Here is a 24,419-nt window from a genome sequence, read left to right as displayed (position 1 = left end):
GGCTCCAGCGACACACCCCCGGGCCCAAAAGGGACAAGCGGTAGTAAATGGATGGATGGAAGTGCAGCAATAGTACAAAAACAGTACAAAACAGCACCACAGAGTTGTAAACGCAATAAATCAACTGAAAAAGAATGCATATATATATATATATATATATATGTATATATATATATATATATATATATATATATATATATATATATATATATATATATATATATACATATATATATATATATATATGCCCTGCGATGAGATGGCGACTTGTCCAGGGTGTACCCCGCCTTCCGCCCGATTGTAGCTGAGATAGGCGCCAGCGCCCCCCCCCCCCCCCCCCCCCCCGCGACCCCAAAAGGGAATAAGCGGTAAATGGATGGATGGATGGATATATATATATATATATATATATATATATATATATATATATATATATATATATATATATATATATATATATATATATATATGTATGTATATATGCATGTGTGTGTGTGTGTGTGTGTGTGTGCGTGTGTGTGCGTGTGTGTGTGTGTTTTAAAGAAAATTTCAAATTATTTTTTAAAGGCACAAAAATACAGGTCGTGTATTGATAAACTTACATTTATGAATATAAAACTTAGCCAATAGTATAATGAGGTAAAATTCATCATTTGGACTTCTCTCTCACTCCTTGCGTGTCAGTAACGTCACTCGTGACGTCATTGTGGTTTGTAAGAAGTCACGTGTCCCAAGCAGGTCTGGATAAAAACCCGCTGCTCAGAAACACGCCGAGGCGTCCACAAACCACACCGTGACGTGTTTTGTCGTTATTTTGTCATCATTTGTGTCGGGAAGAGAGGGATAAACCCGAACGTGTATCGCGTGTCGTCGACAGACGCCACGGCGAAGGAATACCATCACGTCACGTTGTGTCATCGCTCGTTTTGAGACGTGAGTACATTCACATGTACGTTGACGTCCGCTGGTTTTTAACGGTTATTTGATGGTTCCGGCACAATGCTTTTACAAATAAATAAAAACACCTACGACTGAAAGGTTATAACCTTTATTTCGTGTTCGCCGATAGCTGTTTCCTTGCGTTGTTTACTATAGTGCGCCATTGGTCATGATGGAGTCATGAGAGTTAAACATGCTGCATAAGATGGATACTCTTATGTTGTGGTCCAGCATGTTATTGTGCAGTCAGGGTTACACGCATGGAATGCAAATGGCTTAAGATTATGATGATGGTTGTGTTGGTAGTTTTAAGAAAAAGGACAGTTGCAGAATGTAATCAATGTGGTGTTTCCCCTCTCATCATCCTCCACCCTCCCCTGCTCGCCTGCTGCCATCAGGCCTAATCCCACCCTGGTCACAACAACACTGCCGATGCTGAGATCATGGGCATCCATAGCTTCACTTTATTGTTGAAAAAACATCTGTTGGGACAATATATGTAGTACTGAAAGCCGTCTAATATGGCAATTTAAGTAAGAGGTTGATTGGCAACACTAAATTTGCCCTAGTGTGTGAATGTGAGTGTGAATGTTGTCTGTCTAGCTCAGTGGTTCTCAAATGGGGGTACGCGTACCCCTGGGGGTACTGGAAGTTATGCCAAGGGGTACGTGAGATTTTTTAAAAATATTTTAAAAATAGCAACAATTCAAAAATCCTTTATGAATATGTTTATTGAATAATATTTCAACAAAATATGAATGAAAGTTCGTCAACTTTGAAAAGAAATGCAACAATGCAATGTTTACTGTTGACAGCTAGATTTTTTTGTGGAGATGTTCCATAAATATTAATGTAAAATATTTATTTTTTTTGTGAAGAAATGTTTAGAAATAAGTTAATGAATCCAGATGGATCTCTATTACAATCCCCAAAGAGGGCACTTTAAGTTGATGATTACTTCAATGTGTAGAAGTCTTTATTTATAATTGAATCATTTGTTTATTTTTTAACAAATTTTTATTTATTTTTATATCTTTTTTTCCAAATATTTCAAGAAAGAACACTACAAATGAGCAATATTTTACACTGTTATACAATTTAATAAATCAGAAACTGATGACATAGTGCTGTATTTTACTTCTTTATCTCTTTTTTTCAACCAAAAAATGCTTTGCTCTGATTAGGGGGTACTTGAATTAAAATAATGTTCACAAGGGGTAGGTACATCACTGAAAAAAGGTTGAGAACCACTGGTCTAGCTGATGGATGAAATAAATATTTGAATATAGTTTGCACATTTAGACTGGGGGGGCCCGTATGCAGCTGAGATAGGCTCCAGCACACTCCCCCGTGACCCAAAAAGGGACAAGTGGTAGAAATGGATGGATGGAATATAACTGTTCAATAAAGGTCTGTATAGATAAGGGGTCTGCAACCTGCCGCGCTTAAACGCCGCCCTAGTGGCTCCCTGGAGCTTTATCAAAAATGTATGAAAATAGAAAAAGATTGGGGGGGAAAATATATTGTTGTTTTAATAGGGTTTCTGTAGGAGGACACCGTAACACAAATCTCCTTAATTGTTAGAAATCCCACTGTTTATATTAAACATGATTCCCTGAGAGCGCTGTTTTGTCCTACTAATTTTACTGGTCCTTGAACTCATTGTAGTGTGTTTACATGCATAACATTCTTCAACAATGCCAGAGAAAGACATATTTTATGGCACTCATTCTTTGTCTCATTTTGTCCACCAAACTTTTATGCTTTGTTGATGTTATTGACTTGTGTTGAGTGCTTATCAAGCATATTTGGTCAGTGCATGACTACAAGTTAATCGATGCTAACATGCTATTTAGGCCACCTGTATGTACATATTGCATCATTATGCCACACTAGTAGGTATATTGGAGTTAATTTAATTTCCTTTACTTAAGTCCTCTGTGTATTTAATTTATATTTGCATTTCTCATGACATATTATCTGTATGTAATATTGGCTGCATGTCTGATAGTTGTTTGTGCGCCATGTTGTTCCAGACCACAGCAAACGTAACCCAGCTTGCAAAGATCGGTATAATTCAATTTGAAGAAGACAGCTTACCGTTTTTCTTTAAGTTGGACACACAAATTTATACCTTTGGCCATTCTAAGCCAGTCATTTAAGAGTTCTCTCGCCCTCCGAGAAGCCTGCATTTTAATAATATTCTCCAATGTTGTAAAAAATGTGTTAGAATAAATTTTATATTCAAACATAACAAAGATTTGTGTCAGCGACACGTGGTCATTTTGATAGTAGGCTAATATAGACACTTACATCATGTATTGACTTAATTATTTAACTTATAGAATGCTTTTAATTATTTGTGGCACCAGACAGATTTTAAATGTTTTTAAGTTTTTGGTCCAATATGGCTTTTTCATCATTTTGGGTTGCCGGCCCCCGTCCAGTTTTTTATCATGCTTATCTTCACTCGGGTCACAAGTATGTTGTAGCCAATTTCAGCTGACTTTGGGTGAGAGGCGGGGTACACCGTAGACCGGGGGTCAGCAACCCGCGGCTCTCTTTAGCCAAAGTGGCTCCCTGGACCTCTTTCAGAGATGTGTGAAAATGGAAAAAGATCAAGAAAAAAATATATTTTTTGTTTTAATATAGTTTCTGTACGAGAACAACCATGACAAAAGTTTAAGTACCAATGATAGTCACACACACACACACTAGGTGTGGTGAAATGTGTCCTCTGCATTTTACCCATCTTCTTGTTCACTCCCTGGGAGGTGAGGGGAGTAGTGGACAGCAGTGGCCTCACCCATTAATCATTTTTGGGGATTTAACCCCCAATTTCAACCCTTGATGCTGAGTGCCAAGCAGGGAGGTAATGGGTCCCATTTTTTTAGTCTTTGGAATGACTCGGCCGGGATTTGAACTCGCAACCTACCGATCTTAGGGTGGACACTCTAACCACTAGGCCACTAGGCCTCTAAATTGTTAAAAATTCCACTGTTTGTTTCATACATGAGGAGAGTATTCGGCAAGCGCCGATTTGTCCTACTAATTTCCGCAATCCTTAAATTTATTGTAGTTTGTTTACATGTACAACTTTTTCCGATGCTGCCACAGAAAGACGGGTTTTCTGCAACTCATTCTTTGTCTCATTTTGTCTATCAAATATTTTATGCTGTGCGTGAATGCATAAAGGTGACCTTTTGTTGATTTTATTGACATACTGGAGTGCTTATCAGGCATATTTGGTCAATCCATGACTGCAAGCTAATTGATGCTAACATGATATTTAGGCAAGCTGTTTGTACATATTGCAGCATTATGCCTCGTTTGTAAGTATATTTGAGCTCATTTAATTTCCTTGACTTATGTCCTCTGTGTATTTAATTTATATTTGCATGTCTCATGACACATGAACTATTTAATATTGGCTGTATTCCTCATAGTTGTTTGTGTGCAACAACACAGGACTCAAATGAGCACGACGGGGAAAGAACACGAAGATAGAGGGAGAGCATAGAGCTTGATATGACTGCTTACTGTATGGTAACAGGTAGCTACATTCTGGCCCTGAATGCATATTTGCACTGGCTTAAGAAGGCACGAAAGCTCATCAGCGACTGGTGTGTAGATTGCTTATTGAGCCGATTGAATGCAGCCACCAATTGTAACTTGAGTGGCGCGCGCTCCTGGAGGTGCCCCCAGCGCAGCGCACACTTGACTGCGTTCTGGGGTGCGCCCGGGCCGTGACGCATATACCATTGTGGTCAAAAGTTTACATATACTTGTAAAGAACATAATGTCATAGCTGTCTTGAGTTTCCAATAAATACTGCAAGTCTTATTTTTTTGTGATAGAATGATTGGCGCACATACTTGTTTGTCACAAAAAACATTCATTAAGTTTGGTTCTTTTATGAATTTATTTTGGGTCTACTGAAAATGTGACCAAATCGGCTGGGTCAAAAGTATACATACAGCAATGTTAATATTTGGTTACATGTCCCTTGGCAAGTTTCACTGCAATAAGGTGTTTATTGTGGTAGCCATCCACAAGCTTCTGGTTGAATTTTTGACCACTCCTCTTGACACAATTGGTGCAGTTCAGCTAAATTTGTTCGTTTTCTGACTAACTTGTTTCTTCAGCATTGTCTACATGTTCTCAATGGGGTTTGAATCAGGACTTTAGGAAGGCCATTCTAAAACCATAATTCTAGCCTGATTTAGCCATTCATTTACCGCGTTTGGCGTGTGTTTGGGGTCATTGTCCTGTTGGAACATCCAACTGCGCCCAAGACCCAACATCTGGGCTGATTATTTTAGGTTGTCCTGAAGAATTTGGAGGTAATGCTCCTTTTTCATTGTCCCATTTACTCCCTGTAAAGCAGCAGTTCTATTCGCAGCAAAACAGGTCCAGAGCATAATATTACCACCACCATGCTGGACGGTCGGCATGGTGTTCCTGGGATTAATGGCCTCACCTTTTCTCCTCCAAACATATTGCTGGGTATTGTTGCCAAACAGGTACATTTTTGATTCATCTGACCACAGAACTTTCTTCTAGAAGGTCTTATCTTTGTCCATGTGATCAGTAGCAAAATTTAGACAAACCTTAAGGTGTCGCTTCTGGAGCAAGGGCTTCCTTCTTGAATGGTAGCCTCTCAGTCTATGGCGATGCAAAACACGCATGACTGTGGACACTGACACCTGTGTTCCAGCAGCTTCCAATTTATTGCAGATCAGATTTTTGGTGGTTCTTGGTTGACTCTTGATCATCCTGACCAATTTTCTCTCAGCGGCAGTTGATGGACAAGCTACACGGACTTGCTGCGGAGATGTCCCCTCAGAGCAAACGGAGCCAAGTGCTTGTTTTAAGATAATTTTCCCTCGCTTCCCGTCATGCATTTAAGAGCGTACTGTTATGTTTAGATGGCAACAGATGTGGACAATATTGGAGACAAATGCACTTGTCCGCACAATAAAAGTATACAGCAAAGGAGAAAAACAATTTGATGTTTTGCAGCAGGCAATGTGTCGTGAACATTGTCACAACTTGTTTATAAAGTCTTTACTTTGTTTACTGGGATGTTCACGCCTTTATTTAACTGCAAATTGCATCAGTGTTCAAATAACATCAATACTTGCTAAAAATGCTTTGTCATCTCATTGAACTGAACGAAGGCTGTGAAGATTCTATATTTGGTATCACTCTGGGGGTTTTTTTGTTGGCCAAACTGTTGTACTGAAACACTAGGGAGGCGTTGGAGAAGAGCAAAGCTTGTTTATTAGACTTCATCTTCATTAGCCAAACTGCTTTTGTTTTATTTTGATATCATAAAGTAAACAGCATGTTTGTTTTGAATTACTTGTTTTTTTCATGTCACAAAGGTATTACTTAAAACACCATTGCTGTGACACATCATTTTGTTAATGTGTTATTGTTTATAGTTCATTCCTAAATGACATACAGTAATTTAGGTCAAACCCTTAATAGATCTGTCCAGATACAGCATCTACACCAGGGGTCGGCAACCCCCGGCTCCGGAGCCGCATGCGGCTCTTTACCCACTCTGATGTGGCTCAGCTGCATATTCGCCGACCCCCGATTATTTCGGGGGGTTTCCGGATTTTGGACTACAATATTGAGGACGTGCCGTGATGGCTTTACTTTTAACGTCCTCTACAAGATGTCATCGCGCCGCCTTTACACCATGCTATCTGTGCAGTGCGTGCCGGCTGGACGCATGCATTTCGCTGCTTCTATTGTTACACGTATGAGATTGCAAGGCATACTTGGTCAACAGCCACACAGGTTACACTGAAGGTTGTGATATAAACAACTTTAACACTCTTACTAATATGCGCCACACTGTGAACCCACACCAAACAAGAATGCCGAACACATTTCGGGAGAACATCCTCACAGTAACACAATATAAACGCAACACAACAAATACCCAGAATCCTTTGCAACCATGATTATTCCTGACTATATGATAAACCACAGCGCCCCCAACCCCGCCCGCCTCAACCGACCCACAGAGGGGCGGGGGGTGGGGGGGAGGGGGGGTGGCGCTGGTGCTAGCGGGGTGTATAATATAGTCAGGAAGAGTCATGGATGCAAAGGATTCTGGGTCTTTGTTGCGTTGCGTTTATGTTGTGTTACTGTGAGGATGTTGTCCTGAAATGTGTTTGTCATTGTTGTTTGGTGTGGGTTCACAGTGTGACGCATATTAGTAAGAATGTTAAAGTTGTTTATATCGCAACCTTCAGTGTGGCCTCTATGGCTGTTGAACAACTATGCCTTACAGTCGTGTACGTCCATCTGTGGAAGCCACATACAACATGTTACTCGGCTGGTAAGCTGTTTGTACATGTGTGTGTGTGTGTGTGTGTGTGTGTGTGTGTGTGTGTGTGTGTGTGTGTGTGTTACGGGCAGTGTTGATTGAGGTGTGTTGAAGCAGCAAAACAGGACATTATGTTAAATGAAGAGTTTCTGTCTCTGATAGTGTATATAATAATATAAGTGCATCACAAAGCCTACATGAACTCCATTGTGTTTAGGGATGAATAGTCTCTCCTATTGCTATTGTACTATTTTTCAGCTATAGTTACATTATTCATTAGTAATGTAGCAGCCTAGTTTTGAATGGCAGGGTCCCTGCTATCACATGCTGATACAAATATAACATTTAAATAATAAAAAATCAACTACAGGCTTCCCCAATGCTGTAATAAATTAAGCATGATGAGTTGACTTGAAATTGTTTAATGTTACACTTTTTATATGTAGTGAAGTGAAGTGAAGTGAATTATATTTATATAGCGCTTTTCTCAAATGACTCAAAGCACTTTACATAGTGAAACCCAATATCTAAGTTCCATTTAAACCAGTGTGGGTGGCACTGGGAGCAGGTGGGTAAAGTGTCTTGCCCAAGGACACAACGGCAGTAACTAGGATGGCACAAGCGGGAATCGAACCTGCAACCCTCAAGTTGCTGACACGGCCACTCTACCAACCGAGCTATGCCGCCCCAGTAGAAGAAAAGTTGTCATTTTATTTAATCTAAGCAACAACTTGAGGCAGTTTAATGTGGATTAACGTGGGCAGAATTATTATAGTGTTCCCAATGTTAAAGGATCAAGCCATTGTTTACAAATTTGGTAAATAAATAACCCAAAAATTTATATTTTGTTGTTTTCTTACTGTACCGAAAATGAACCGAACCGTGACCTCTAAACCGAGGTACGTTCCGAATCAAAATTTTTGTGTACCGTTACACCCCTAACATATATATATATATATATATATATATATATATATATATATATATATATATATATATATATATATATATATATATATATATATATATGTATATATGTATGTATATTGTATATTTCTATATATACATGTGTACATATATAGCGGTATAGCTCGGTTGGTAGAGTGGCCGTGCCAGCAACTTGAGGGTTGCAGGTTCGATTCCCGCTTCCGCCATCCTAGTCACTGCCGTTGTGTCCTTGGGCAAGACACTTTACCCACATGCTCCCAGTGCCACCCACACTGATTTAAATGTAACTTAGATATTGGGTTTCACTATGTAAAGCGCTTTGAGTCACTAGAGAAAAGCGCTATATAAATATAATTCACTTCACTTATATGTATATATATATATATATATATATTAGGGCTGCGAATCTTTGGGTGTCCCACGATTTGATTCAATATCGATTTTAGGGGTCGCGATTCAATTATATATCGATTTTATTTCGATTCAACACGATTTTCGATTCAAAAGCGATATTTTTCCGATTCAAAACAATTCTCTATTCATTTAATACATAGGATTTCAGCAGGATCTACCCCAGTCGGTTGACATGCTAGCAGAGTAGTAGTTATTTTTAAAAACGCTTTTATAATTGTAAAGGACAATGTTTTATCAACAGATTGCAATAATGTAAATTTGACTTATTTTATCTTTGTGAAAACATTGGACACAGTGTGTTGTCAAGCTTATGAGATGCGATGCAAGTGTAAGCCACTTGTTGTTGTTGTTGTTGTTTTTTATAAATGTCTAATGATAATGTCAATGACGTATTTTTAATTACTGCTATGCTGAAATTATAACTAATATTAATACTGTTGATAATATTCATTTTTGTTTCACTACTTTTGGTTTGTTCTGTGTCGTGTTTGTGTCTCCTCTCAATTGCTCTGTTTATTGCAGTTCAGTGTTGCTGGGTCAGGTTTGGTTTTGGAATTGGATTGCATTGTTATGGTATTGCTGTGTATTGTTTTGTTGGATTGATTAAAAAAAAGTATAGATTTCTTTTAAAAAAGAGAATCCCTTCTGAATCACACAAAGTGAGAATCGCGATTCGTATTTGAATCGATTTTTTTCCCCACACTTCTATGTATGTATATGTATGTATATATATATATATGTATGTATATATATATATATATATATGTGTGTGTGTGTATATGTATGTATATATATGTGTGTGTATATATATATATATTTATATATATATACATACAGTGGGGCAAAAAAGTATTTAGTCTAGGGCTGCAACTAACAATTAATTTGAAAATCGATTAATCTGTCAATTATTACTTCGATTAATCGATTAAATATCGGATAAAAAAGACAAACTACATTTCTATCCTTTCCAATACTTTATTTAAAAAAAAAAAAAAACGCATACTGGCACCATGTCCTTTCAACTTGCCAAACATAACAATAACAAGGCAAGTGTTACAAAAATGTTTTTTTTTTTTTATAAAGTGCACCATTGTCATGCACAGTAGCAATAATTTTGCTTGAGGGAATTTCAAACCTGTCTACTACCTATTCCAACCATTCTGCAATGTTGGATGCTGAATGTCTTTCCTTTAGTACAGGGGTGCCCACACTTTTTCTGCAGGCGAGCTACTTTTCAATTGACCAACTCGAGGGGATCTACCTCATTTATATATATCATTTATATTCATTTATTTATGAAAGAGACATTTTTGTAAACAAGTTAAATGTGTTTAATGATAATACAAGCATGTGTAACACATATAGATGTCTATATTTCACAAAGACAAGAATATAAGTTGGTGTATTACCTGATTCTGATGACTTGCATTGATTGGAATCAGACAGTAATGATGATAACGCCGGTTTTTGGCATCTAATTCATCCAGCTTCCATACTTTACAAGAAAAACATTGGCGGCAAATTCCGTAGCTTGCTTGATTGACATTCACGGCACCCGAGGGTCTTGTGAGATGACGCTGGCTGCTGCCAGTTCATTATTATGAAAAAATGACAGAGGAAGGCGAGAAACACTTTTTATTTCAACAGACTTTCGCGCCGTACCTTCCATCAAAACTCTAAAGGCCGACTGCACATTTCCTATCTTCACAATAAAAGCCCTGCTTCATGCTGCCTGCGCTAACTAAATACAGAGTCTCGGTGGCGTGCACAAGCGATCCCTCGGAAAGCTGGCGTGCACATCACTTGTGCACGCCAGCTTTCCGAGACTCTTATTTTGTTAGCGCAGGCAGCATGAAGCAGGGCTTTTATTGTGAAGATAGGAAATGTGCAGTCGGCCTTTAGAGTTTTGACGGAAGGTACGGCGCGGGAGTCTGTTGAAATAAAAAGTGTTTCTCGCCTTTCTCTCGGTCATATTTTCATAATAATGATCTTGCAGCAGCCAGTGTCATCTCACAAGACCCTCCGGTACCGTGAATGTCATTTAAGTGACGTCTTGGTGAAGATTGATGATCACTAATTTTTAGGTCTATTTTTTTTTAAAAGCCTGGCTGGAGATCAACTGACACACCCCCCGCGGTCGACTGGTAGCTCGCGATCGACGTAATGGGCACCCCTGCTCTAGTAGCACGGTCGTAAGGCAGATTGACTTCATGTTCCATTCGTCTCCAATGTAGTGGCATGTATTGCCAAGGTGGCTACACTTGTCCACACATCAGTGGTCAGAACAATTTTGCTCTGGGTGGCTTTAATGTCAGTTTACACAGCTTGAAATGTCTGCTCATACTTCCTCTCCATCGGTTTGGTAAAATGGGTCCTTGAGGGAAGAGTGTAACCAGGGTTGAGGACGTAAATCATTTTTTGAAACCGCTTTATTGGGTCCGGCTACATTGATCCATTATGAAACCAACCTGAGATATTTCTTTCAGTTTATGGCCTTAAAATAATCTCCTCGTTAACAACATTTTAAAAAACACACAAATACGGACACAACAGATCAATGTACTCGGACTATGGACTTAAAAAGTTACATACTGTGATTTATTATTTTTTTTCATCCATGGCTCCAACATGCTTCCTCTTAAGGTGCTCCCGAAGCGATGTCGTACTTCCGTGCCACGCGAGGTCGATACTGCACGTTTTGCAGGAAACGGTCTTCTTTGCAGTATTTAGGGGGAAGAATTCCCACACTTTTGACGACTTAGGTTGTAGACTTCTCTCCATTGCACTTACACTATCGCTCCTATTTTCCTCCACCATTTCTCGAATGTTTCCAGACAAAGAATACGGTATGGTCACGTGAGCTGCACATGACACATCATTGGCTGGCTTACTGCCGCCGCATTGGCGCTGTTTTGTACTTTTTTGTACCTATTTTGATTATTGTTTCTCAGCTTTTTGTAAATGTTGCAGTTCCTAAATAAAGGTTTAGGAATGAACGAAAGGAAAAAAATAAAAAATTCATTAAAAAAGAGCTTCAGCGCATGCGCACTGCCTACATCCAACGAATCGATGACTAAATTAATCGCCAACTATTGCTTGTGGCAATTGTCCCTCCCCATAGCAAAGCTGATTCTACTGTGTATATATATATATATATATATATATATATATATATATATATATATATATATATATATATATGTATATATATATATGTATGTATGTATATATATATATATATATATATGTATGTATATATATATATATATATATATATATATATATATATATATATATATATATATATATATATATATCCTGCCTCGAAAGAAAATAATGTTTGCCTTGGTGTCTTTAAAATATGACCCCTCCTTTAAGGCAACACTTGCCTTGACCTTAAAAGTTAAAATTCGAGGCCTGTTTACTCACATTGCCTCTCATTTATTTAGACTGGTGCTTTAAGAAACACTCGTAAAGCCAAAAAAATGTGTGAAAACACAAACAATATCAAGATAATACTTAAATAAAAAACAATAAACGCTGAGGTTCGCCAATAGGAAATATAAAACTGCATTACTAAAACAATGGAGGAAGTTAAAAGGAACAGATGTGTACATAAATGAACATTTGACAAAGAAAAACGCAGACATAGCCAGAAAAGCACGTAGTTTAAGAAAACAAGGTGAAATACAACAAACATGGACAGCAAACTGCAAGATATTTATTAAACTTGCTGGAACACCAGAGGAACCAAGAGTAATAGTCATAAGGAAAATAGCAGAGCTGGATAAATATCAATAACCATAAATAAATTAAACACAACCTTGACACAAACAAACAATAATCAATCAAAAAGAGAATCTATAACCTTTACCAGCAATGATCATGACGGGACAGAATTGGACAGTGCTATAGATCCAGACACACATTTTTTTTATCACATGGACAATAATTGTTTATATTATACAGAAGTACAATTCAACACCAACATTAATTCCAAAAACAAACTGTCAATTATTTATATTAACTGCAGAAGCTTGCATGCCAATTTTAACAATATGAAATCATTTTTGGAACTATTTAAAGAACCTTTCAAAATTATTGCTGTATCAGAGACATAGATGGATACAAAAAAAGGAATTGACTTTGGACTAGAAGGATATGAACTCAATTATATTCATAGATTAAATAAGAATGGAGGCAAAGTTGCTGTGTATGCATACTTGCCAACCCTCCCGGATTTTCCGGGAGACTCACGAAATTCAGCGCCTCTCCCGAAACCCTCCTGGAAGAAATTTTCTCCCGAATTTCAGCCGGAGCTGGAGGCCACGCTCCCTCCAGCTCCATGCGGACATGAGTGGGGACAGCCTGTTTTCATGTCTGGTTTCCCACTATATAAACAGCTTGCCTGCCCAATCACGTTACAAAATCTCCGGATTTTAATAAAAAACTGCACACACAAGGAGACGAAGCAGAAGAACGAGCCATGGCGAGGCCGTCTGTATTAGAGTGATCTATAAGCGGTAGAAAATGGATGGATGGATTTTGTCTGTTGCCATCTCCTGGTGAATGTTGGCTATAGCAGTGGTTCAATCAATCATCAATCAGTGTTTATTTATATAGCCCTAAATCACAAGTGTCTCAAAGGGCTGCACAACCACTACGACATCCTCGGAAGAACCCACATAGGGTTCTCAACCTTTTTTCAGTGATGTGCCCCCTTGGAACATTTTTTAAATTCAAGTACCCCCTAATCAGTTGAAAAAAAAAGATAAAGAAGTAAAATACAGCACTAGGTCATCAGTTTCTGATTTTTTAAATTGTATAACAGTGCAAAATATTGCTCATTTTGTAGTGGTCTTTCTTGAACTATTTGGAAAAAAATATATAAAAATAACTAAAAACTTGTTGAAAAATAAACAAGTGATTGAATTATAAATAAAGACTCCTACACATAGAAGTAATCATCAACTTAAAGTGCCCTCTTTTGGGATTGTAATAGAGATCCATCTGGATTCATGAACTTAATTCAAAACATTTCTTCACAAAAAAAGAAATCTTTAACATCAATATTTATGGAACATGTCCACAAAAAATCTAGCTGTCAACACTAAATATTACATTCATATTTTATTGAAGTATTATTCAATAAATATATTTATAAAGGATTTTTGAATTGTTGCTATTTTTAGAATATTTGTAAAAAATCTCACATACTCCTTAGCATACCTTCAAGTACCCCCAGGGGTACGCGTACGCCCATTTGAGAACCGCGTTATGGGGTTGCTTTTTGATTGGCCAACGATTTACGTGGTGTTGCGCACCTGACGGCAAGTGAGGGAGTCTGTTCTGATTCCTGAAGCCCACAGTAAAGAGACGTAACTTCATTACCTCGCCTGCTTATTGACTCCAACCCAATATATTACACCGTCGACGAGCAAAATAAAGAAATACGCTTGCAACTTCCAAAACGAATGGAAACAAGAATTTCAGTTTATCCAGGAAAGTTCGAAGGGGAACGGGTATGTTGTCTGTAAATTTTTTAGAACAGACTTCTCCATTGAACACGGTGGGCGAATGGATATACTCAGTCATGAGCGGTCAGCGAAGCACAAAGCGTCCGCAGCGCAGCATCGTTCACAACGCAGTATTATGGGCCACCTCGCAAAATGGAGACCCGATGGTGTAACTTATGCTGAGACAAAAGGGCTATGGTGATAGCTGGAAGCAACATCCCGTTCTCGCTCGCCAGTATGCAAATGGCAGAACAAAAGTTACTCAAATAGTGAAAGGTAAGTGTTGTTGTTTTTTTAAAAGTAACCAGCAAGCACTGTACAGTTAGTAGAACTATGTTTTTATTACTGTGTATTTGATATGTTCCATCTTTCTTTTATTTATATATATAATAAAATAAATATATATAGCTAGAATTCACTGCAAGTCAAGTATTTCATATATATATATATATATATATATATATATATATATATATATATATATATATTAGGGCTGCAAATCTTTGGGTGTCCCACGATTCGATTCAATATCGATTCTTGGGGTCACGATTCAATAATATATCGATTTTTTTCGATCTGATTCTCGATTCAAAAACAATATTTTTCCGATTCAAAACGATTCTGTATTCATTCAATACATAGGATTTCAGCAGGATCTACCCCCGTCTGCTGACATGCAAACAAAGTAGTAGATTTAAAAAAAACTAAAAAACTTTTATAATTGTAAAAGACAATGTTTTATCAACTGATTGCAATAATGTAAATTTGTTTTAACTATTAAACGAACCAAAAATAGGACTTATTTTATCTTTGTGAAAACATTGGACACAGTGTGTTGTCAAGCTTATGAGATGCGATGCAAGTGTAAGCCACTGTGACACTATAGTTCTTTTTTTTTTATAAATGTTTAATGATAATGTCAATGAGCTATATTTAATCACTGCTATAATGAAATTATAAATAATGTTGATACTGTTGTTTCACTACTTTTGGTTTGTTCTGTGTCGTGTTTGTGTCTTCTCAATTGCTCTGTTTATTGCAGTTCTGAGTTTGCTGGGTCAGGTTTGGTTTTGGAATTGGATTGCATTGATATGGTATTGCTGTGTAGTGGTTTGTTGGATTGATAAAAAAAATAAAAAAAATAAAAAATCGATTTAAAAAAAAAAGAGAATCGATTCTGAATCGCACAACGTATTTGATTCAACTTGTATTCGAATCAATTTTTTCCCACACCCTTAATATATATGAAATACTCGAGTTGGTGAATTGGCTGTAAATATACTCCTCCCCTCTTAACCACGCCCCCAACCACGCCTCCGCCCCACCCCCCACCTCCTGAAATCGGAGGTCTCAAGGTTGGCAAGTATGTGTGTATGTGATGAAGGATTTCCATTACAGGGTGGTAAAAAACATGTCACTAGCTATTGACAATGTTTTAGAGTGTATAACCATTGAGATATGTCATGAAAGAAGTAGAAATGTATTGATCAGTTGTATATATAGAACACCCAACTCAAGTATTGAAGGATTTGAAGACTGGATTAAGGGAACATTCAATGGAATCAGTCAAAAAGTATTTTTTTATGTGGAGACTTCAATATAGATCTCTTGAATCCCAATAAGCAAAAGTCCATTAATGATTTCATAGATACAATGTATAGTATGAGTTTGTATCCCCAAATCACAAGGCCAACCAGAATTGCAAGTCACAGTGCTACACTCATTGATAATATCTTCACTAATGTCTTTGATAGTAACACAACAAGTGGACTGTTAACAACCGACATCGGCGACCATCTGCCAGTTTTTACTATTTATGATGGGAATTACAAGAAGAAAAACATTGACAAAAAGACATCTCAAAGACTATGCACAAAGGAAAGAATAATTTCCCTCAAGGAGGATCTGAGGAAACATACTTGGGACAATGTATACAATGAAGATGATGCATATGGGAATTTTTTCAACACCTTTCTAACACTTTATGATATCATTTGTCGTTGGAAAGAACTTAGTAAGAAGCAAAAGAAAAACAACCAACCATGGATGACAAAAGGACTGAGAAATGCTTGTCACAAAAAAAACCCCATATCGAATATTTATAACACGACGATCTGTAGAGGCAGAAAATAAGTATAAGAATTATAAAAACAAGCTAACTGGTATACTACGAACATCTAAGAGGGAATACTACAGTCAATTATTAAACAAGAACAGAAACAACATGATAGCAACATGGGGCATCCTAAATAGCATCATTAAAAACGATGCAAAGAAAGATGACCTCCAATACTTTCTAGATGTAAATACAAAAAATGAAAATATGAACCAAATAGTTGAACGTTTTAATGATTACTTTGTTAATATCGGAAAACATCTGGAACAAAGAATTCCAAATGCAAATGATGGGTCAGTTGAGAACTTGAGTGAGCTCGTAGACAGAAATCCACATTTCATGTTTCTTAAGAAGGTGACAAAAGAAGAAGTAATCAAAATTGTAAATCTAAGACCTCAACCGACTGTCATAGAATATATATGGTAACGATAAAAAAGGTTATAGAAGACATTTCAGAACCCCTTACATATATCAGTAACGTATCATTTCTAACCGGCAAATTCCCTGACAAAATGAAAATTGCAAGAGTTGTACCAATTCAGAAGAATGGAAACATACACCAGTTCACTAACTACAGACCAGTTTCATTACTGCCACAATTCTCCAAAATCATGGAAAAACTATTCAATAGCCGATTAGATAAATTTATCAACAAAAGTGGGACGCTTGTGGAGAACCAATTTGGATTTAGAGCAAATATCTCAACATCAATAGCATTAATCAAAATAACAGAGGAAATTATCAATGTAATAGACTGTAAAGAATGTGCAGCCGCAGTATTCATGGATTTAACAAAAGCATTTGACACAATTAATCATGATATTTTAATACAAAAACTAGAACAATATGGCATCAGAGGTTTGGTATTGAACTGGGTAAGAAGCTATTTAACCAACAGGAAGCAATATGTGAAAATGGGTGAAAACATGTCAACACGGTTGGATATATCTTGTGGTGTACCCCAGGGATCAATACTGGGACCAAGATATTTAATCTTTATATAAACGACATTTGTAAAGTTACAAAGGATTTAAAGTTAGTTTTATTTGCAGATGACACAACTGCTTTCTTTTCCGGAGAGAACACACAGAAGATAATACAAATAATAACGGAAGAAATTAACAAATCAAAAAAATGGTTTGATAAAAACAGACTATCTTTGAATCTCAGTAAAACTAAAATAATGCTATTTGGTAACAGTAGAAAAGAGCATCAGACACAAATACAAATCGACGGAGTAGATATTTAAAGGGTAAAAGAAACCAGATTTTTGGGAGTATTAATAGATGATAAAATGAACTGGAAATCTCATATACAAAACATGCAACATTAGGTGTCAAAAAACATTTCAATAATGAATCAAGCAAAATACGTCCGGGGCCAAAAATCACTTTTTATTCTCTACTGCTCGCTAGTGTTACCATATCTGAGTTTTTGTGCAGAAATATGGCGAAATAACTACCTGCACTACCAAGAGCTAATGCAACGAAATTTCGTTCTTATTTGTAGTGTAAAGTTCAAATTTAAATGACAATAAAAAGGAAGTCTAAGTCTAAGTCTAAATGTGCGCTACATTCGTTAACTGTGTTACAAAAAAGATCAATTAGAATAATACATAATGTTGGATATAGAGAACATACAAACCCTTTATTTATTGAGTCAAAAGTATTAAAGCTCGATGATTTGGTAAAATTGCAAACAGCTAAAATGATCTACAAAGCAAATTATAACCTGCTACCAAAGAATGTACAACAATTCTTTTCCAACTAGAGGAGAAATATAACCTTAGAGGAAAATCTAATTTAAAGGCCTACTGAAACCCACTACTACCCACCATGCAGTCTGATAGTTTATATATCAATGATGAAATATTAACATTGCAACACATGCCAATACAACCTTTTTAGTTTACTAAAGTACAATTTTAAATTTCCCGGGAGTTTCGTCTTCGAAATGTCGTGTAATGATGACGTGTACGCAAGACGTCACAGGTTTTTAGGAAGTATGAGCGCTGCACACACACAGCTAAATGTCGTCTGCTTTAATGGCATAATTATACAGTATTTTGGAGATCTGTGTTGTTGAATCTTTTGCAATTTGTTCAATTAATATTGAAGAAGTCACAGTAGAAAGATGGAGTTGAGAAGCTTTAGCCTTTAGCCACACAAACACACGGTGATTCCTTGTTTAAAATTCCTGGAGATGAAACTTTCTTATGGATCAGAGCGCGGTCAGGACAACATGGATCCCTAACAAATGTCAACCAGCAGGTTTCGGTGAGAAAATTGTGGTTAAAAAGTCAGTTCTTACCGGAGAAAAGCTGAGCTTGTGCCGTCCATAGCTGCCGTCGACTCCCCTGAGACACTGCGCGTCACCACACCCGTGGAGACACCCTTCCGACTATCAGGTACTATTTAACTCACTAAAACACTAGCAACACAATAGAAAGATAAGGGATTTCCCAGAATTATCCTAGTAAATGTGTCTAAAAACATTTTTTTTTAAACTTTTTATTTTTTTTAAACTTTTTTTCTAGTCCGTCGCTATCAATATCCTCAAACATAAATCTTTCATCCTCGCTCAAATTAGTGGGGAAATTGTTGTTTTCTTGGTCCGAATAGCACCTTTTGTTGGAGGCCCCCATTAAAAACAATGTGAATATGTGAGGAGCCATCACACGGGTGACGTCATCGTCTGTGGCTTCCGGTAGAGGCAGGGCATTTCTCTTAGGACCGAAAGTTGCAAACTTTATCGTGGATGTTCTCTACTAAATCCTTTCAGCAAAAATATGGCAATATCGCGAAATGATCAAGTATGACACATAGAATGGACCTGCTATCCCCGTTTAAATAAGAAGATCTCATTTCAGTAGGCCTTTAAAACATTTGTATGCACGTACAACACTTAAAGCCTTTGGCATATCAGTATTTGCAATTAAATTATGGAATGGATTAAGTAAATAAGTTAAACATTGTACTGATATGATCCAGTTTAAGAGGCTGTTCAAATTAATAGTGCTTACAAAGTACAAAGAAGAAGAATTATGAGAAACACTTTCAACATTATTGAAAATAAGATATTTTTAATCTCAGTATGTTGGTAATGACAGAATTAATTAAATATATGTTAAGAAACTGTTGTATTACTCATTCACGGATGTTATTTTACTATTTTGCTGTAAAAAGAGTCAGTAAATGAATGTATATATTTGTGGGCGCTTTTCGGACAATACAATACGGATTAAATTGTCCGTGTTGTATTGTAAATGTGTTCATGTTCGAAATAAACTAAGAAAGAAGAAGAAGTATATCAAACAAACAAAGTAATTACTGCAAACTTGTGCATTCTTCTACTCCGCTCCTGTTGACTGGAGTGCCTGCCACTTTACTCTTCGTCGTTTTGTAAAATCTTGCACTCTTCTGCCCTTCTGTATTACTTTTCGAGGAACTCTGAAGAAACGTTTATACTTTTCGCGATTAGAGCAGTTCCTTCGGCCGAAAACAACGCAAGCATAAGGCATTTTTCATTGTGAAAGACTAAATACCGCCATTGAGAACAGACGTTGGATTGACCACCAGACATATTTAATAAGTTGTACGTGAACCGGATGTGACGTAATATAAATGACAGCGGTATGTAACTCAATTAAGAAATTCTGAAATAAGTTATATCAGAAACTATAGTTTCACATATTCCTTGTACTGTTTCATGAACTGACTGAATAAACATTTTATTTATATATAACAATTATTTAGCAATAATTGTGTGTGGTTTAACTTGAACTTCTGGCTGCGTTCATAATTCAAGGGCTGGCAAATATTTGAACTCTGATCCAGAGTGCTAATCATTACACTATGTAACCCTTTATAGCTTGCTGGAGCTAAATATATTGTACAACTGTGACCTATTCTATAGGGACTTCAGGAATAAATACTGTCAGACACTATAATAGTGCATATACCATTGAAACATCATAGTCTTGTACGGTTTCTTGAACTGACATGGCTTGACTTCCTTCTTTACAGAAGATTTTGTTGTTGTGTGGTCATAGACATTTTTTAAGTGATCTTTTGCCTGTGGTCATATTTCAAGAGAACTCAACATTCAGAGTCCAGAGTGCTTACCATTACACAATGGAACCGTAGGTCAAAGGAACTCAATGGAACATACAGCTGTAACGTATTATATAAGGAATTCAGAAATACATTATACCAGACAGTAGACACTATCAGAATCGGAATCGGAATCCGAATCAGAAATACTTTATTAATCCCTGAGGGGAGAAAAAAAATCGGTCTAAGCCTGGGCCCCTGGAGAGGGTGTCCAGACTGAGGCCAAGGGCAAAAACAACTCATAGCCATATAGAATAGAATAGAAAGTACTTTATTGATCCCTGGGGGAAATTCAGCACACATCCCTCTTACATGTACATACAAACATCAAAGAACACAAAGGCAATTAAAGACATTAAAAGAGCAGAGCTGATGCAACCAGCCACTTCTACATACAGCTAGAATAAAAAGTCAAAGAAACATATACACTGTGGTGGCCTCCACAGTGTTCCATGCCATCGTCTGCTGGGGTGGATGCAGCATGGCTAGAGACATGAGCAGACCCAACAAAGCAACCAAGAGAGCCAAAAGTCGATAAAAAAAAAAAAAAGAGAATCGATTCTGAATCGCACAACGTATTCGAAACAATTTTTTCCCACACCCCAAATACAGGGTTTCCCACACATTCATTTATTTGTGAATTACGGCCGCCAAAAATAAAAAATAAATAAATAATAAATTTAAACAATTTTTGTTTTTTTTTGTTTTTTTTCTGGCTTTTGACTCACTCGACCGCTCATAAAATCAATGGGACTCTGTCTGTGAATGGAGCTTGTAGTTACATATTATATAAATATGTAAATATTATATAAATGTGTACATAAAGTGTTGTAATTATATTCCAACTCCGCGTTCTTCTTGGTCAAAGCCGCCGCCGTTGTCTGTGTCTGTGTCTTTGTGTGTGTCTGTGTCTGTGTCTGTGTCTTTGTGTCTGTGTCTGTGTCTGTGTGTGTGTGTGTGTGTGTGTGTGTGTGTGTGTGTGTTACGGACAGTGTTGATTGAGGTGTGTTGAAGCAGCAAAAAAGGACTTTATGTTAAATGAAGAGTTTCTGTCTCTGATAGTTGTAAGTAATGTAAGTGCATCATAAAGCCTACATGAACTCCATGGTGTTCAGGGATGAATAGTCTCTCCTATTGCTATTGTGCTATTTTTTTCAGCTATGGTTACATTAATCATTAGTAATGTAGCAGCCTAGATTTGAATGGCAGGGTTCCTGCTATCACATGTTGATACAAATATAACATTTATATAATAAACATCAACTACAGGCTTCCCAAATGCTGTAATAAACTAAGCATGATGACTTGACTTGAAACTGTTTAATGTTGCACTTTTTATATGTGGAAGAAAAGTTTTGTCATTTTATTTAATCTGAGCAACACGTTGAGGCAGTTTAATGTGGATTAACGTGGCCAGAATTATTATAGTGTTCCCAATGTTAAAAGGATGAAGCCATTGTTTACAAATTTGGTAAATAAATAACCCCAAAATTTATATTTTGTTGTTTTCCTACTGGGCTTCACGGTGGCAGAGGGGTTAGTGCGTCTGCCTCACAATACAAAGGTCCTGCAGTCCTGGGTTCAAATCCAGGCTCGGGATCTTTCTGTGTGGAGTTTGCATGTTCTCCCCGTGAATGCGTGGGTTCCCTCCGGGTACTCCGGCTTCCTCCCACTTCCAAAGACATGCACCTGGGGATAGGTTGATTGGCAACACTAAATTGGCCCTAGTGTGTGAATGTGAGTGTGAATGTTGTCTGTCTATCTGTGTTGGCCCTGCGATGAGGTGGCGACTTGTCCAGGGTGTACCCCGCCTTCCACCCGATTGTAGCTGAGATAGGCGCCAGCGCCCCCCGTGACCCCAAAAGGGAATAAGCGGTAGAAAATGGATGGATGGATGGATGGATGTTTTCCTACTGTACAGAAAATGAACCGAACCGTCTAAACCGAGGTGCGTACCGAAGCCCTAATATATGTGTGTGTGTATATATATATATATATATATATATATATATATATATATATATATATATATATATATATATATATATATATATATATATATATATATATATATATATATATATATACATATATATATGTATATGTATGTGTGTGTGTGTGTGTGTGTATATATATATATATATATATATATATATATATATATATATATATATATATGTCTTGATTGTATTATCCAGAGAATAGTGCTCGATACCGTGGTAGAGCGCAATATGTAGGTGTGGGAAAAATCACAAAACTACTTCATCTCTACAGAACTGTTTCATGAGGGGTTCCCTCAATCATCAGGAGATTTTAATGGAAGCATTCACATACAATGGTTAATATAGGGCACAGAGGGGGTGGGTACAGGCAGGCGTAGGGGCGTGGTGATTGGCTCATGTGTTATCTAGGAGGTGTTTCCGTCTGTGGCGGCATGTTGAAATGATTTCACTGCGCTTGTTGAGGGATGATAGATCTGGATGATATATAATAAACAGTTTCTCTTTTAAGCATAGGTTGCATCTTTTATTACCACTGTTGTAAGGTGTGCTGGCAGTGTGCCGCGCCTCGCCAAGAAGCAGCGAGAACAACAAGAAGCGCATATGCCAAATCTTCAAAGAAAACGGCCTACGGATCACGATTGAAGCCAACAAGCAAACCGTCAACTTCCTTGACGTCACTTTCAACCTGAGAAATAACAGCTACCAACCATTCACGAAACCCAACACAACACTCCAATACGTGCACCATGACAGCAACCACCCACCCACCCACCACCACGAAAAGAATACCTACCGGAATTAATAAAAGGCTATCGATGCTGTCATCTAGCAAAGTTGAATTCGACCAAGCAACCCAATAACCCAAACCAATAAGGAATGTAACTGTCGCAAGAAACCTGATTGCCCTCTCAACGGAGGGTGCTTACAGACATCAGTCGTTTACCAAGCAAAGGTAACACGCAAGGACATTAACACATCCGAAACGTACGTAGGATTAACCGAAGGAGCGTTCAAAACAAGATGGACTAATCACAACGCCTCCTTTAGAAACCAGACTTTGCAGAATTCTACAGAACTCAGCAAACACATTTGGAACCTCAAAGGCAATAATGTTGAATATTCAATAACATGGCAAATTCTTGCATCCGGCACACCTTACAACAGTGGTAATAAAAGATGCAACCTATGCTTAAAAGACAAACTGTTTATTATATATCATCCAGATCTATCACCCCAACAAGCGCAGTGAAATCATTTCAACATGCCGCCACAGACGGAAACACCTCCTAGGTAACACATGAACCAATCACCACGCCCCTACGCCTGCCTGTACCCACCCATTTTGTGCCCTATATAAACCATTGTATGTGAATGCTTCCATTAACATCTCCTGATGATTGAGGGAACCCCTCATGAAACAGTTCTGTAGAGATGAAGTAGTCTTGGGATTTTTCCCACACCTACATATATATATATATATATATATATATATATATATATATGTATATATATATATATGTATGTATGTATGTATGTATGTATGTATATATGTATGTATGTATATATATATATATGTATATATATGTATGTATGTATATGTGTGTGTATATATATATATGTGTATATATAATATGTGTGTGTATATGTATATATATATATATATATGTATATGTGTGTGTGTGTGTATATATGTATATATATTAGGGCTGGGCGATATGGTCTTTTTTTTAAATTGCGATATTTTCAGGCCATATCGCGATATACGATATACATCTCGTTATTGTGACACTTGGCTGCCATTGAGGCTATGCGGTTGCCTTCTCGTTAATGCATGCGGAATAGACACAGCGTAAAGGTAAGGAATGATGATTTATTTCTACTACAAAAACAGACAAGGAACAAAAACCCTTGCACAAGGCACTACAGACAAAACAAACAGAACTAGCATGGAGCTAGAAGGAACTGAAGGCGCTAGCATGTAAGCTAGGGAAACAAACAAAGGAATAGCGTGGAAGCTAACGAGTA

At 37.2% G+C, this 24,419-nt stretch overlaps 1 protein-coding gene across 3 annotated transcripts in view; it reads left to right on the top strand.

The window, feature by feature from the left end:
* Window positions 1-723: 723 nt before the first annotated feature.
* Window positions 724-24,419, top strand: part of dennd4a (DENN/MADD domain containing 4A) — a 68,724-nt gene continuing 45,028 nt past the window's right edge. For 2 of the 3 annotated variants that reach the window (XM_061917125.1, XM_061917123.1), the window contains exon 1: window positions 724-933. The gene's annotated coding sequence lies outside the window, so the exon portion shown is untranslated. Of the gene's footprint in view, window positions 950-24,419 lie in introns of all 3 variants that reach the window. The other variant, XM_061917124.1, reaches the window with a different exon arrangement.

This window comes from Nerophis ophidion, linkage group LG12 (assembly GCF_033978795.1).
Source record: "Nerophis ophidion isolate RoL-2023_Sa linkage group LG12, RoL_Noph_v1.0, whole genome shotgun sequence".
NCBI classification, from domain to species: domain Eukaryota; kingdom Metazoa; phylum Chordata; class Actinopteri; order Syngnathiformes; family Syngnathidae; genus Nerophis; species Nerophis ophidion.
This window is presented reverse-complemented; position numbering and strand designations above follow the sequence as displayed.